The sequence below is a fragment of the Porites lutea genome, chromosome 6 (genome assembly GCF_958299795.1).
Source record: "Porites lutea chromosome 6, jaPorLute2.1, whole genome shotgun sequence".
Classification (NCBI taxonomy): Eukaryota; Metazoa; Cnidaria; class Anthozoa; order Scleractinia; family Poritidae; genus Porites; species Porites lutea.
The window spans coordinates 9150452-9165555 of record NC_133206.1 but is presented as its reverse complement, the minus strand read 5'-3'; the positions used below and the strand labels follow the sequence as shown (position 1 = coordinate 9165555).

At 39.7% G+C, this 15104-nt stretch overlaps 1 protein-coding gene and 1 pseudogene across 1 annotated transcript in view; both read right to left on the bottom strand.

Annotated features, from left to right (window-relative positions):
• Positions 1-5317, bottom strand: part of LOC140940621 (low-density lipoprotein receptor-related protein 6-like) — a 23532-nt pseudogene extending 18215 nt beyond the window's left edge.
• The window catches only part of LOC140941648 (uncharacterized), a 563750-nt gene that overhangs the window by 197171 nt on the left and 351475 nt on the right, over positions 1-15104 (bottom strand). The window lies entirely within an intron of this gene.

Below are 15104 nucleotides of genomic sequence, written 5' to 3'. Positions count from 1 at the left end.
AAGGTGAAAGTGAGTCACGTGACTTAGTCAGACAATGAAAAAGCTCATCAAATGGATTCAAACGTGGAAAGGAAACTACATGCCAAATTTCACAAAGATGAGAGAAATTTTTCTACTTGAAATCAAAACCCACTACAAAATTCATGGTTGAGTCAAGCCTTAACACTCATGGAGTGCCACAAGGTAGCATTTTAGAACAAAACTAAATGCAAGGCTGCCAATACGACAGAGGGCTGATTTATTTGAGGCCAATATTTCGGCTGACAAAATTAGCCTTCCGTAGGGCCAGAGCTACATACTTATGGCCTCATATAAATCAGCCCTCTGCCCTATGCCAGCCTCTGATTTAGTTTTGTTTTAACTCCCAGTTCAAGTGACGTCTAGCAGTTAGCATCTCTACATTAGAGGTCCGGCAAGAAAGAACCAGTTTGGTTTTATTTACGCGTTGAATGGACCTCTGCATTCACGGGTTTTTAGCATTTTAGGTCCGTTGTGTTTTTACTTCTACTCCATTTCGCTTACAAGTCCACAACACAGCTTCCTCAGCGCTGTGTGGACACAATGCAAGGATGATACTAAATTAATACTTAAATCTCAAGTGCAGTGATCTCAATACAGACTCAGGCAAATTCCATTGCTAAATCTAATGAAGACAATATGCAAAATTAGTGACTGCACCTTTATATAGAAATCAAATCCTCTCTAGCCTTGATATAACTAAGCTCATTATGTTTAGGAAGCAGAGCGATGATCAGTAAAGCAGAGGATTTCCGCCTAATCTTGCTGGGAAAGGAAATTACACCCGTTGCTTCTGCTCAGGAAGTGCGTTTTTTTTCTGGATTCCCTAAAATACAACAATCACGTTCGGCTTTGACGGTGTCCAGCTGCATTGCGAGGTTAGGAAAAATCAACCGAGTTAAACAAGGTTTCGACACGAATACTTATAACCATCATAATCAATGCTTTTTCGTTTTCAGCAAGCTTTATCACTGTTGCAATGTCTCAGAGAGACATCTCGGAGCACAATTTGAATGTAATCCACGCTTGCACCGGACTCTATATTTTCTAAGTATATCCCGCGTGGGGGCTACCATCACGCACAATATAACATTTTACGCTTGAATTCCACGTACATCTTTTCAAACCGAGGAGTACTGAACAGTAACAAATACAGTACGCTAAAAACGAAGTGATGTGACCAGTCTCTCAAATTCTACAAATTGTCATTAGTTCCCGTCAGCGAAAAAGCCCCCATGAAAAATTCGCCAGGCAGCCAAATTGACGTGCAGAGTGGAAATGGAGAAAAAGAGAATTCAGCGAAAAACGTGGTGTGAGAAGGGAGCCATTTAGAACGGGTGAGGACAAAACATGGACCAGGGGTCCGTCACCCTCCCCCCTCTTTGGACCAGGTCCACGGACTACTATCATGGACCTGGTTCATGGGCACTTTGTCAAATTTTATAGAAAGGTTTTGCACCGGGTCCATGAACACTCTTTTCTAAATAGTGAGAGTTGAACAAACACAGAAAAAAACAACAACAACAACAACAACAAGATTTGACGAGACGCTGTCGACCGATGCTCACGATTGATTACAAATATTTAGTTGTGGTTACATGACGTACACTCTGCTTGCACATGTGCGGTCGCGAGACTGTTAAGCTATTAATATTTAAAAGTTATCACCAAGGGAGGAATTATGCGCTCCAGTACAAAGAATCGCATCATCCTTAGAAAAACAAGCTGGAGTTACGAATTCATTGCTTTTAGAGGAATCACGACTGAGTCACATCGCAATTCTTCATAGTTGATGTAGCTTCAGTTTAAGCTAAAATCCATACCATTTCTTCTTCTTCGAGATTTGGATCTGTAAATCACTTGGCTTTCAACAATTCGAAAATAGACCAATTAAAAAAATCCAGTCAAGATTTGACCCACGTATTTTGTTTCAATTCTCGGTGTCTGGATGTATATGAAATGCAAAGCTGTTTTTCCTTGTTTAAAGATCTTTGCGCTTTGGCGTTTTACTTAGATATCAAATTTACTTTCATTTGGGTTGATTAAGCAGTTCTTTCAAATAACAAGGACTAGGAGTCAGCTTTACCAATTAAAGAAACCCTATCTCCCCCTTTTAAGTTCGAAGGCTGAATTCATTATAATTGTACAGATACCTTTTTCTTTATTTCTTTACGGATCAGGACAAATTTGACTTACCTTGGGCTTATGGTATTCGACGAAACGAAACGAAACGAAACAATCGGTATTCGACGAAACGAAACGAAACGAAACGAAACGAAACAATTGGTATTCGACGAAACGAAACAATCTTTGACCCTAGAAAAAAGTGGTAATTGTTCTTCTGCAGCTCCTAACACTTTGGACACGATAGCAGTTTTGTTTCGCTAAATACCAACGCCTGAGGCTCAGCAATTGACGAAGATCTCAAATTCTTTTCATAAAATATGCCCTGTCAGATAAAGGAGACATTGCTACATCAAACGGGGAAAATACTCAGCTCCTAAACAATTCTTCTTCTTCTTTTTGTTTCACGAAATATTAAAGGGGGCTCAGTTGGTAGTTGACTAAACAATGATCTCAAATTCTTATCATAAACGGCCTTATCACAGCTGTTATCATAAAGCGAACATTGCTGTGTCAGACGGGGTAAATATACGTAATTTTGGTCACGATAGTCTTCTTGCTTCGCTAAATACCAACGCCGGGGGTTTAGTTGGTAAATGATGAAAAAATGCTCTCAAATTCTTTACATAACTGGCCTTGTTCTGAAATAGTAAAGGGTGAATAGTGCCCTGTCAGAACAAGCAAACCAAGAAGGGAAAGAAGACTCGTAACCTACTGCTGGCTACTACTCTTGCCAGATATTTTAAGAAAACTGCGCGCCTTTCTCTTGAAATTAGTTAATTATTAGTATTATTGTTTCTTTTTTATGCAGCAATCGAAACATCTCTTTTGTCTTCGCAGTAGTTAAGCCAAGGGTATGATCAGCATTCTCCTCATCGAAAAAAAAGAGAAATAAAACACACATTTACTATATATAATCATTACATGTTTAATCAGTTCCATAATCACCTAATGAATAAATATTTCAGCTTCCTGGAAATAAGTAACTTGTAGCTATTTGTTCAAACCCTGGGTTCTAATGTACGCTAACTTGAACTTTGAAATCAATCAATAATGAAAACGTTTTTATGTGTAAGCTGGGGTTCGCTCCTTACCACCCTTTATAGCTAAAACCGACCTCTCGAAAACAACAACGATAATAACAACTGTATCGAACTGTAACTCTAACACTAATACACCGAAACTGGCAAGCTATAAGAGACTTAAGTAGCCGTGCGCCATATGGCGTTACTCTGAGGGTGTTTGCTTTGTTCTGTTGATAAGTTCAACACGTTTGTTTTCTTTGTTTGTTTTTTCACCTCATCGTTCATCTTCGATCTACTTATTTGTCATTTAGTTGCCAGTGAGGGTTTTTTGAATTAAAATGTCAATAATATGAGTTTCAGGAAAGGAAAAAACAGGTATACACCCGCGAGAAACTGTTTAAAAAAATGTTAACTTGCATGTTGTACTTTCAGTCATCGTACACTGCGACTTTTCGGCTAGCAAGTAACTCTTACGCATGTCGCTAGTAATGGAAATTTCCTCGAGCCATGTCCGAAATACCGTAAATCCTCTATTAAGCCCCCCTCCCCATCTCAAATAAGTCCCCTCCCTGTAATAAGCCCCCCCTTTTCGGGGGAAGAAAGTTAAAAAGCCCCCCTCTCTATTAAGTCCCCCTCCCCTCCTCTATTTATTCTTCACTAATAAATGATAGACTGTATTAATTAATCACGACCGTAAAAATTCGTGTGGACCGATCCGGGATGGTTTATGTACCAAATGGAAGATCGGATTTGATCCTAGTACTTGGCTGCTGACCTAAAACGTCTTGTACTTGAGCTTTTGCACTTTGTATTCTAGTTCTTTATGGAGAACTGATGCCATCGTCGTTTTTAAATTAAATAAGCCCCTCCTCTCAAATAAGCCCCCCGTCTCTATTAAACCTCCCTCCGCCTCAAATGGGCTTGAAATAAATAAGCCCCCCCCCCCGGGGGCTTAATAGAGGATTTATGGTACCTTCTTTGTCCAGACACTGTGATACGGCAACTGGACACGGCGTTGGTCCGAGGTCAAATTTCCCTCGACCGAGGGTGGCTCAGTCAACAAAGAAAACCCGCAACAAACGTTTTCTGTTGTTCAGTTGTAGTTTGGATATCAATAACAGTTTTACCCGTTAAAATTATAAACCTAAAGAATGATCATTCTCACGTGAAAACGAACTAAAAATCTTGAAATGAAATTTCAGTTAATTTGACTGAGCCACCCTCGGTCGAGGGAAATTTGTCCTCGGACCAACGCCGTGTCCAGTTGCCGTATCACAGTGTCCGGAGACAGGAGGTATTTTGGACATGGCTCGAGGAAATGTTCCAGCGACATGCGTCGCTTTTAAACGTTTACTGCGGCGTAACGATGATAGAAGTTTGCCTCCGGTCGAAAAAATCTGCCATTCGATGTGTTTTTGGGGCCGCAAACCGCCTTTGAATAGACAAGGTCCGGACCGCGGGCTGTTTTTCTGTGCTGCCTTTAGTTTTACTTCGTATTATGAAGAGAGACAGGGGTCAAACAATAACAGCCAAAAAAACGACCAAATCGCCGATTTCAAACCAAAAAACACAGGAATACATCAAAGGTAAGTGTCCTTTATTTATTTTATAGAAAAATAAGTACGAATAATGATATTTAGCGTTCGGAGATCTCAGTATTGTATTTAAGTCTCAACGGTTGTTTGTAACGCGACACCGACTCTCTTGTGAGAAAGTTAATTCACATATATAACAAACTCGTAACGTGAGCTTGGGACATCTGCGATTTTACAAGTTACAGAATTACAGAATTACAGTATTAGCCGAATTACAGTACTTGTTTCGTTTCGCTTCGTTTCGTCGAATACTAATTGTTTCGTTTCGTTTCGTTTCGTCGAATACCGATTGTTTCGTTTCGTTTCGTCCGAATACCATAAGCCCTTACCTTGTCGGCTCACATCTTCGTGAACCTTCGATGGTGAAGCTACCGACTGCGATTGAGTTGTGCTTACGTCCCAAATCGCTGTAATGAACAGCAAAAACAATGAAGTTCTCATGGTTCTTGAACTAACTGAGAAGACTAACTGTCGGGGAATAGCGAATGACTACTTTCTATGGGAGATGTTTTTTAACGGAAAAAACATGCACTCGCTGGGTACCGTTGGCTCACGTGTAACGGATGTACAATGTATTTTGTCGTGGCCTTTCGAGCTCAGGCTTATGCAACCTGTAGTAAAAAGTTACTTAATCCCAACAAAACAACTTCAAGTGCCAGACTGACCACAGCGGAAATACTGGATGACCAAAAAGAAACTCTTAGTGATCTTAAATTTGGAACGCTCTTCCGGATCAGTTAGTATTAAAATAGATCTATTATCCGCGCCTTATTGTATTATCCAGAGCCAACTGACAATGAATTCCAGTAGAAGACAACTGTTGAATATGATGAGACCGAGAAAGGTTTTCACTATTTGAAAAGTGACCAAGCTTTGGTTTATTACAGTGTCTACGGTGACGGAACGTTTTACGGTGTTGATCTGGGATTAAATGCGAATTCAGGTTTTGGCCGTAAATTCAGATCTTCTTTCATTTTGTGAACTCTTTACAGTTACTGTAATCTGGTTAACTCGATCGCTGTAAAAAAAACCTTGCTCAGTACTTTTATCTTGGTGAACCAAATACACAGCCAAAGAAAGCATACTTGCGTTCGTTACACGAGCCAAATGAAACGGTATCATGACCTGACTAAAAGGTGAGCACTGCACCGTAAACCTTTAGGCACGGCGCACGACATTTTTTTATATAGATCAAGTACATCGCTAGTGCCCGCGTGGGAGACGTTGGAACCCGGGGGGGGGGGGGTACTCCCTTAACTAAGCTATATAGGCATGTGCCGCCCCGTCGGGTAGGGTTTTGCGCCGTTGTTGTCTGAAAACGGGTGTACACTTGGCCCAGTTTGGTCTGGAATCGGGTATGGTTTTCGAGGGAACTACGGGATTGTACGAACGTCTTTCTCGTTTCGATTCCAAATGAGTACGAAAGAAAGAAAAATATGAGAATTCAAATGGCTTTGAAGAATTTTTTTGTTTGCGCACTAAACTAAGTAATGATAACATAATTTTTTCTTGAAGGCCAGGTCTAAAAACGGGTAGGGATTTTAAAGGTCAGGTCTGAAAATCGGGTGTGGAAAATTACATTTTTTGGTCGGAAATCGGTGAAAATCGAAGAGCGAGAGCGTCATAATGCGCACCACTTCACTTCATATGACCTGATGTCTTCTTTAGCCCTGTCCTCTTCATGTCATACAGTAGCCTTCAAGCTATGACTGTTTTATCCTCATACGAATTAAGGGAGGAGCAATAACCTGCTGGAGATCAGTGTTGAATGTGTCCATCCGTTTTTAACTATGGAAATATTGCGCAGAATGAACTGTCTAATGGTTGAAGTACTTAGAGAACTTCAACTTGTCCAGGCTGTGCTACAAAAGGTTATGCTTGCACTCCAGAACAAAAGTGCGCAAATAATTAAGAACCCCGGTGGGGATCCCTTGTATAAGCTAATACGGTAGGTGCCGCTACAAAGAGTATGGTTTTTGCGTCGTTTCGGTCTCAAACGGGTATAGACTTTGCCCACTTTGGTCTGGAATCGGGTATGGTTTTCGAGGAAACTAAGGAAGTGTATGAACGTATTATAAATAAGAAAGAAAGAGAAATATGCAAATTCGACGCGAAGTTTAAGAAATGTTTTTGTTGGCGTTCTAATCGAAGTATTGACGACATAATTCCCTGGAGGACAGGTCTGAAAACGGGTGTGAAAAATTTCATTTTTTGGTCTGAAATAGGGTCAGGATTTAGAGAACCGGCGGCACACCCTCACCATGAATTCCCAGGCCGGAGTACACCCCTCCCCCCCCGGTAAGTATCTCAACTCCTACCATCCACCCAACAAAGCAATCAAACTTGATGGGCAAAATAACGCTTTTAAACATCCAGGCAAAAATATTTTTAATTTCTTACCAGATTACATGACAAATTTTCCTCTTCATCCATTTTAGGAGCACAATGTAGTCACACTGCATCCTTGTATCTTATGCTTATCTTTAACATCTCTACGTGCGAGTTTGTCAAAGATTTCAATTTCATGGTATCTGCGTCAATACTAGCGTTTATGCTTTTATTTCACTGTTATTCTTGATTTATTTTCTTTATCCAAAAGGTCATCACCTTGAGTAAACAAACTTAAAATACTTTACATACATATATCCGATATTTTGGACCCAAATAGGTCTTTTAGGGAAAATAGCCAACAACAACAACAAAACTAACTAAAAAATAAAAACAATAAAATGTATAAGTAAGAAATTCAAAAGCTAAGTAACCTGACTGGATTTTCAAAACATAGTCAACTAAAAATCAAGACAAGCGCGGACAATCACGCAAGAAAAGGGAAACTGGAAAAGAAAAGGGAGAGCAAGAAAAGATGGGAATTAAAAGAACAACTGAACTGACGACGGTTGTACTCTTTGTTTTTATAATAGAGGTTTCAAGGGACCTGGAACAGCTAGCGACTTCAGCGAAGGCACGACTTTATAATTTAACTAGACTCGCCGAAAGACTTTACTAGCTGGCTTCCATAAAACTGTGTTGCATTGCATGAAAACGAGAAGTTTTGTCAGTAGAACAGACGGCCAACAGCTTATGACAAAAAAGAATTAATTACCCATTAAACCTATTCCGATGGATCCACGGGCCTCTCTGAGGTTGTAATAGATGATAATCTTAATTTAAAATTATGGTCGACACGAAAACTCAGTTGTCACAAGATTTTTTCCTTTGGTTTCTTGTTTTTCTTCGACTTAAAAAAATTAGTTGTTTGCCTTTTTCGACCTCTAAAAGTTTAAAGATCTTATTAATCACACAGTTTTTTTATACCGTTATATGAGTTGAAGATTCGCTATTTTTCTCCGCCGTGAATTAATCCGTCGTTGGCTAAAGACTGAACTAAATAGGCCCCTTTATATTAAATACAATAGCTCATGGTCTTGTTCAAATCTAGCCTGGGTCAGAGTGCTGACTATTACAAACTTAAATTGTTTCGTATTCAATCGATTAATCTCGATGCACAATGATCGACCTTTGCATTAATTGAAACCCTATGGTTCATTCATTTAACACTGTACTTCTTCTTCACATTTACAGTGTACGTATTCAAAACACCTTCAGTAAAATACAGGTCTTGTCTTTGTACTTGTGTAAGCTTATGTCATCTGGAGTTTCGAGTGAAATCGATTTCATGATAGGTTTAAGTTCCCATTGATGGCTTTAGTCTACACCATCATCAAAAGGTACGTATGGCGAGAAACTTAAAGCGAGTTGTGAACTTTCAAATTTATCGAAACTCTAATCAATCATGCTTGCTGAAGGGGAGAAGACACAATAAGAGATTAGCATAACAAGTTCATGCACAAATTTGATTCAGATAAAAGCTTTGGAACGTACAGATACAAACAAAAACAAAAACGCTAGACCACAGTGAGAACAACAGTATGCTATAGGAAGCAAAGTCACCAAACTCTGCACTAGTGAGTGACTTGCCTTGCGCCAAAAACGTTTTGCGTTTTTATTCTCTTTACTGCTCATTTGCTCTCTATTGAACTTGTGTGCGAAATTCTTAAAGTGTAAATTCCGTCGTTCAAGTCTTCTTTACCCTTATCCGAAATTTAGACTTCTAAAAAGGCATATGTTACATAAACAAAAGGAAATATAGAATTGAAAATACAATATGTAATACGGCACTGAAATGGGAAAACATGCTTTGTCGAAACACGCTCGGCCTTTTGGCTTAAACTGGGTGAACAATTAGCAATTCCCGTACGTAAGTGCCCAGATATTACGGAAACGAATATTGCGGAACGGAAGAGGATTTATAACTGGGCTTGACTTGAGGCAGCCCAGTAAAAATCTAGTCAGGATATGCCCAAAAATAGATCAGAGACAAAACAATGCCAAAAAACACGACGTCACTTGCGGCATTATTCACTGTAACTTGAAAGCGCTAACTAGAGACTCAGGTAATTAAAGGAAAAATTCGTGACAAGGTAATGAGATAAAGTAGGAGTATCAGAGTATCAGAGAAATACACAAAATATACTTTGTTTTGAGTATTTATAGTTGTCAGACAATGATTTATGCGCTCTTAAAGATAATAGGGTACGTGAGTTTGCTTGCTACGAAAAGTTGTATTGTGTAACTTTTACGCGTGGCATTCTAGAAGATTCGCGAGAGTTCATAGCTTATTGCGTTCGACGAAGGAAGAACGCTTCCTAATCTTCTGGGTTGCCTGTTATCGCGTAGGTTCCCTGTGCACGCAAGCGAAAGCTGACCCGTGTTTTTTCGTTCCATGGTTCACCTTTTCGGCGCCATTTTGAATGACGTCACAATTTCGTTGCGCAAAGCATTCTGCCTTGTGCTTCGCTGTTTGTCGGACGTGTTGGAAGGTTCAAGCTTTATTTACGTCATAATCAATTGTCATATGGCAATCACGTGCATCACTGGTTCCATCAAGGTCAACAAGCAAGACGATTACACGGGAATATTTGAGTTCGGCTAAAGAATGAACTGTGGAGTTGTTTTCTAAGCGGGTTTTATCGCTGAACTGATGATTCTGCTACACCTTTTTCGGTCAATGCCGTTCAAATCCAGCTGGAACTTCGTAGAAACACACAAATAAAGACCAGGTAACATTTGTGCCGTGAGAAGTTTACCCGTGCGTTTGAGTCTATTTATATATTTGTAGTTTAACCTCTTTACGCACGAAATATATTCTGGGATAAAGTAAGCTGTTGTTACAACTGTAATGCTTCATTCACGTCTGATATATCTACGCGGGCCATCTTGCATGATAAGTATCTCGCTCGCTGAAGCAAGCTTAAGTTTTAAATATGTTAAACTGACCTACATGAACTTAAAATAATCATGAGATGAAAAGTTTGCACAATTGCAAAAGATTCTGTCCTGTACTCTGACATCAGTAATCTAGCAAAAACCTTATATGTTTCCGTCGCTGCTATGATCATTGTTTTCATTTCAAGTTGTGGCACGCAAGAAGCCAGGACTTTGTAACCTTCGAGGCTACCATTTTTTCGAAGTTTGTAGTGACATGTTTATCTTTTTAACAACATAGAACTTTTTACGATCTATTTTACATTTTTATCGACCATGCTTGAGGGAGAATAAGACAGGAGTAAAGAGTTAATGAGTGAGATATTTTGAAGCTGTATACGCGAAGAGCATCTCTTAAGAAAAGAATGTTTACCTCTTAATTCATGATCTCTTCCATGATTTTGAAATAATGCTTGACGACACAAAAACTAATCTGGAGCTAAGAAAATTCGAACGCACTCATTAATCTATGATTACTTCTAGTTTAATTTAGGATCTTGTGTAAGCGTTTCCAAAGCGGTATATTTTGTAATCTTTCTATAATTAGACTATTTAGAAAGTTCCAGAATCTTATTGTGAAAGTATATAAGTTAGTAGACGATTCCAAGCAAAGTTTTAACTAGTTTTCACAAGCGAAGAAAGTTTGACGTTAGTCGAGTTTAGTCAAGTGTGACGGAAGTAGTGTCTATTCAAGTTGGCGGAGGCCGCGTAAGTTTATCGAGTTACGTGCTGTTGTAGAGTTTTACTTCGTGGAAACTACGTTTCTTGTTGCTTTTCCGACAACCCTGCGTTCAGTTTAGTTTGCAAGCCACCTGTCCTCTAAAAGATTACCCGCGTAATATTGGGGGCCTGTCCGGGAGAGGAATTCAATTGTTTGCCGACTACGGTAACCAAGTTGCTGTTGCAACTCCAGTGCGTCATCTGTCGTCTTTACGGACTTAAAGAAATCCTCCATATAAAATTTGCGCTTAACAGCACGAGCAGCAACAGGGTATTGCTGTCCATTGTCCTCTGCCGTCCTTAAAAGGGCATAATTAGAACACGTTGGTGTAAACTTAGCGCCAGCGATATGTCGCACGTACTGATAGACTTCGATTTCAGACTCCGGTGATTAGCGCCATAGAAAACGGAGGGCAGATTGATCCTCTAGTGGGACAGCAACTTGGTTAAACATTGTCTCTTAATGTCTCCAGAAAGGGCAGTCTTTTCTTCTATGAATCGCATGAAGATTACAACAAGATTGTTCAGCAGGTCAGGTCCACTTACAAGGTGACTGTTCAAGGAAGACCCTCGATACTTAGCAGCTGCATAACATACACGTCTGACCTATCCAGGTTTATTAGGGTTAAGTACAAGATGGTGAGGGAGACACCACGTACGCTTTGCTTGGTCAGCAGTTTCCTCTTTGGTGAGTGTCTTAATATACCCCTTTTCTAGGTCTGTGTCAATGGTTTTTCTTGTAGGCTTCGCCCAACTCAGGATCACGTTTAAGTCTCTTCTCTAGAAGACCAAGTCGATGAATAGCCACAACACGATTGCCAGGAAGTTGGATGTTTTGATCCTTCCAAAGCAGCGGAACCTCATGACCTCCTACCTCCGGCGTCCGCTCACTCAGGAACTTCAACACCTTTTCATCTTCGACAGAACGCTGCACATCACAGTCATATCGACATCCAAAGTTCTCGGTCCACCACGAAGTTTTAACCGTTTTATGAAGCACTTCATCAGGGGTTGCAATATGAACCTGGTAAACAGATTCACCGTGTTCAATATAACCAGGTAGACGCGACTAGTAACGGTCCACCCCAATTTAGTGCGAACACCAACAGGAGAACCTTTAGGTCCACATCGAGTCTCAAGAGGCACAATAAGTTCTGGGACATCACTTGCAAGGAGTAACGTGACTGGAGTTACAGAAACTTCATTCAACTCTAATTCTGCAAGGTGTGGCCATTTCTCTTGTAGTTCTCTGAATTTCACCCTTCTTTCCGGCACGTTCAGGCGATCAACCACTAGATTTCTATGCACATCAAACCCTGTACCAAAGTCATTCAACTGACTGACTTGAACATCAACACGCTTAGTCGGCAGTTTTGATGATTTCTGAATTCCATTCAGCATAACACTTTCCATCGGACCGTCAAGACCAAGATTTTTCGCAACATCTATTGCCAGCAGACTGCAAGTACTTCCAGTACTAACATTGCATATGTGTTGAAGTATCCCTTTGGCCCATACAGAGTAACAGGCATAACTTGTAATAAAAGAGCGTCACTACTACTTTTATGAGATGCACTAGAATGCTCGCTGGATCGGGTGTGGCTGCTTCTGGTGTTGTTTGGTTAGTTGATGCTGCTGTTTCATTGTTCCCATCAGGTGTTACATTTCTCAACGAGTGCAGTAATGCATTGTGTCTTCATGAAAAGTCCTCCAGCCATGGTTGATGTAAATTGGTACCGGTTGTTCTCACATGGTCCTTACACTTGAATTGGAAATCGGGGGATAGTTTACCCACTGCAACAGAGATATTAGCTTCGGCTGCTAGGTCATTCTTGTATCCGAACCTTTTAAAGATCCAGACATTAGTTGACACGATATCTGATAAGTTTCTCACTTCATGCGGTCTGTCATTCTTCATTCGCGATGTCTTTCTCAATCTGTCAAGTGTAACTTTTACAACAAGTGAGGGTTTTCCAAATCTAGCTTCCATCTTTCAATGCTTCATAGTAAGAATCCCTACTGTAACCATACCCTTCAACTGTAGACTTTGCTCTACCAACCACACAGTTCTGAAGGTGTTGGATCTTTCCATTCAAAGACAAATCAGCATCACGAACAATTGATTTGATCATCGATGACCAATCAGGCCATTGCAAAGGGTCACCGTCAAATTTCTTGAGCTGTAACTTAGGAAGACTTGAAGAGCCATAATTAAGTAACATATTTCCACTCAGGACTTGATGCAATATCAGTTTGCGCTGTTTTTGATAAACTTTCAAGCCAGGACTGGTAAACAGGTGTTGATGTTTTGACTTTGACAAGCCTTTAGGAACCATGAATAAAACGCCTGGTCTTGGTTTCATAAACATTGGTGATGATGTAACCTGAGTTGCATGTACATTGTGCATAGATCCAAACAGTGGTTGGGACGATGAGGATAATGACGTAACATGACTTGCTTGTACACTTTGCGTAAATCCAGACGATGGAATTAACTCTAGCGAATCATCATCAAAATCACGGAGACGATTGGGTTAAGAGTCAAGGTCATTTTAATAGGCAAAGTTTCTTACCTTCTCAAGGTTTTCGGCTTCTTCTTCTTTTTAAAAAGCAACTTAAAACATTTCTTTTTAAGAAAGCTTTTAATTTGTTGGAATAGTTCTAATGTTTAATTTTAATTTAGTTTGGAATTTTCGGATTTCATTTTTTTAGATTTTACCATAGCATAACATATCATTGTTATTATTATAGCTTTCAGGGATTTTTAAATTTTTTATTTATTATTTATTCATTAATTTTAACTTAATGTAAAGCGCTTTTGAATATTCTTCTATAGTTTTATCATTATCATTATCATTCTGCCGCAAGGTGTGTTGTCTCGTCCTTTGCTTCTTGCGTTTTTCTCTTTTTTTTAGCTTCTAACTCAATTCTTTGAGCCACGTTACTTGCTTGTTCGATCTTGTGTTTTATCTCCGACTGTTTTGCAAACTCTTTCGTTCGTCGTTCTTCTTCCATTTCTAGCTGTCTTGCTTTTATTTCTGCCGACGCCATTCTGGCGCGAATTTTGACCACGTGAGAGTCTGCTGAGGATTTACTCAGTTTCATTGAGCTTAATGCGCTATGACTCTCCTCTTTCCTTTCCTCCAGATTTGCCTCAGCTTCTAATTTCGCTTCCTCAACCCTTTCCAGCTCTTCTTCATACCAGTTAAAGGCATTTCATGTTCGTTTTCCGGGAGCATAGCCAACAGTTGATTGCTTAAAACTAGTGCTTCATGGAGCGACTCTTCCAGACTTTTTACATAACCACGATTAATAGATTTCCTGCCATATTGCTCAAGCGTACCTTGTATTTTCTTTAAGGTATTCGTAATTCTTCGTTTTACCACTACTCTTTATGTTTTCACAGTTGAAATTGTCGATCGTTCGGCCGATTCCAGTTGACCACTATCGTTTTCATTAGCCATGATTCGCTCGCTTTATTTGCTTGATTCGTTTTATCCGGCTAGTCAAGGACCAGAAAATTGTTCCCGCAACCAAAAAATAACCACCAAAAACAAAGTACGAACAGTTCTGGACTATGTTACTTTCCAAATAAGTTTTACAATCGTATACAGGCAACCATTCAAAATAGTGCAAGCGAACAAAAACTAAAGACAAAACCATGTACTCACATCTGTTTTTTTTTTTTTTTCACTTAAGCATTTCATTTAAGCGTCACTAAAATGTCACATTTAAAAATTGAATAAACAGTGTCGCGTCCATTTCCGGCTGTAACAATCTGGTTGAGTGACAATCCGCGAATATCTTGCCGTGAGGACTCCTGCTTTCCTCTCTCGTTTCTTTTTTGTTGTTGATGTTGTTGTTGGCCCTGTTGTTTTTGCGCTGGCCTTTTTAGCGGTCAAGAAATGCTTTTGGCAACCAACTAAATTTCGACAACAGACGTACTTTAATAGGAGCGAAAATCGTGGTAAACCGTTTTTAGCATTATTTTCTTTATATTTTGTTTCTGCTTCTGGTCTTAGTCTCTGTTGATTTGTTTTCCCTTTTCCCCTTCTGCTAGCCCTATACTTGTGTAAGCTTTGCGATGTTTTCCGATACACGGATTTGTAATTAAATTGACGAGCCAATAGTGACTTCAGCGGAGGCACCATTTTAAAAAACCAGTCTGCAGGTAAATGTTTGCTAGGTAGATTACACTGATTATTTGACTGAACATTTTTGGTTGTATATTTCCTTTTAAGAGCTTTGAAATATGACAATGGATAATGCAACACGTACAGAACTTTGCTGCCCGGAT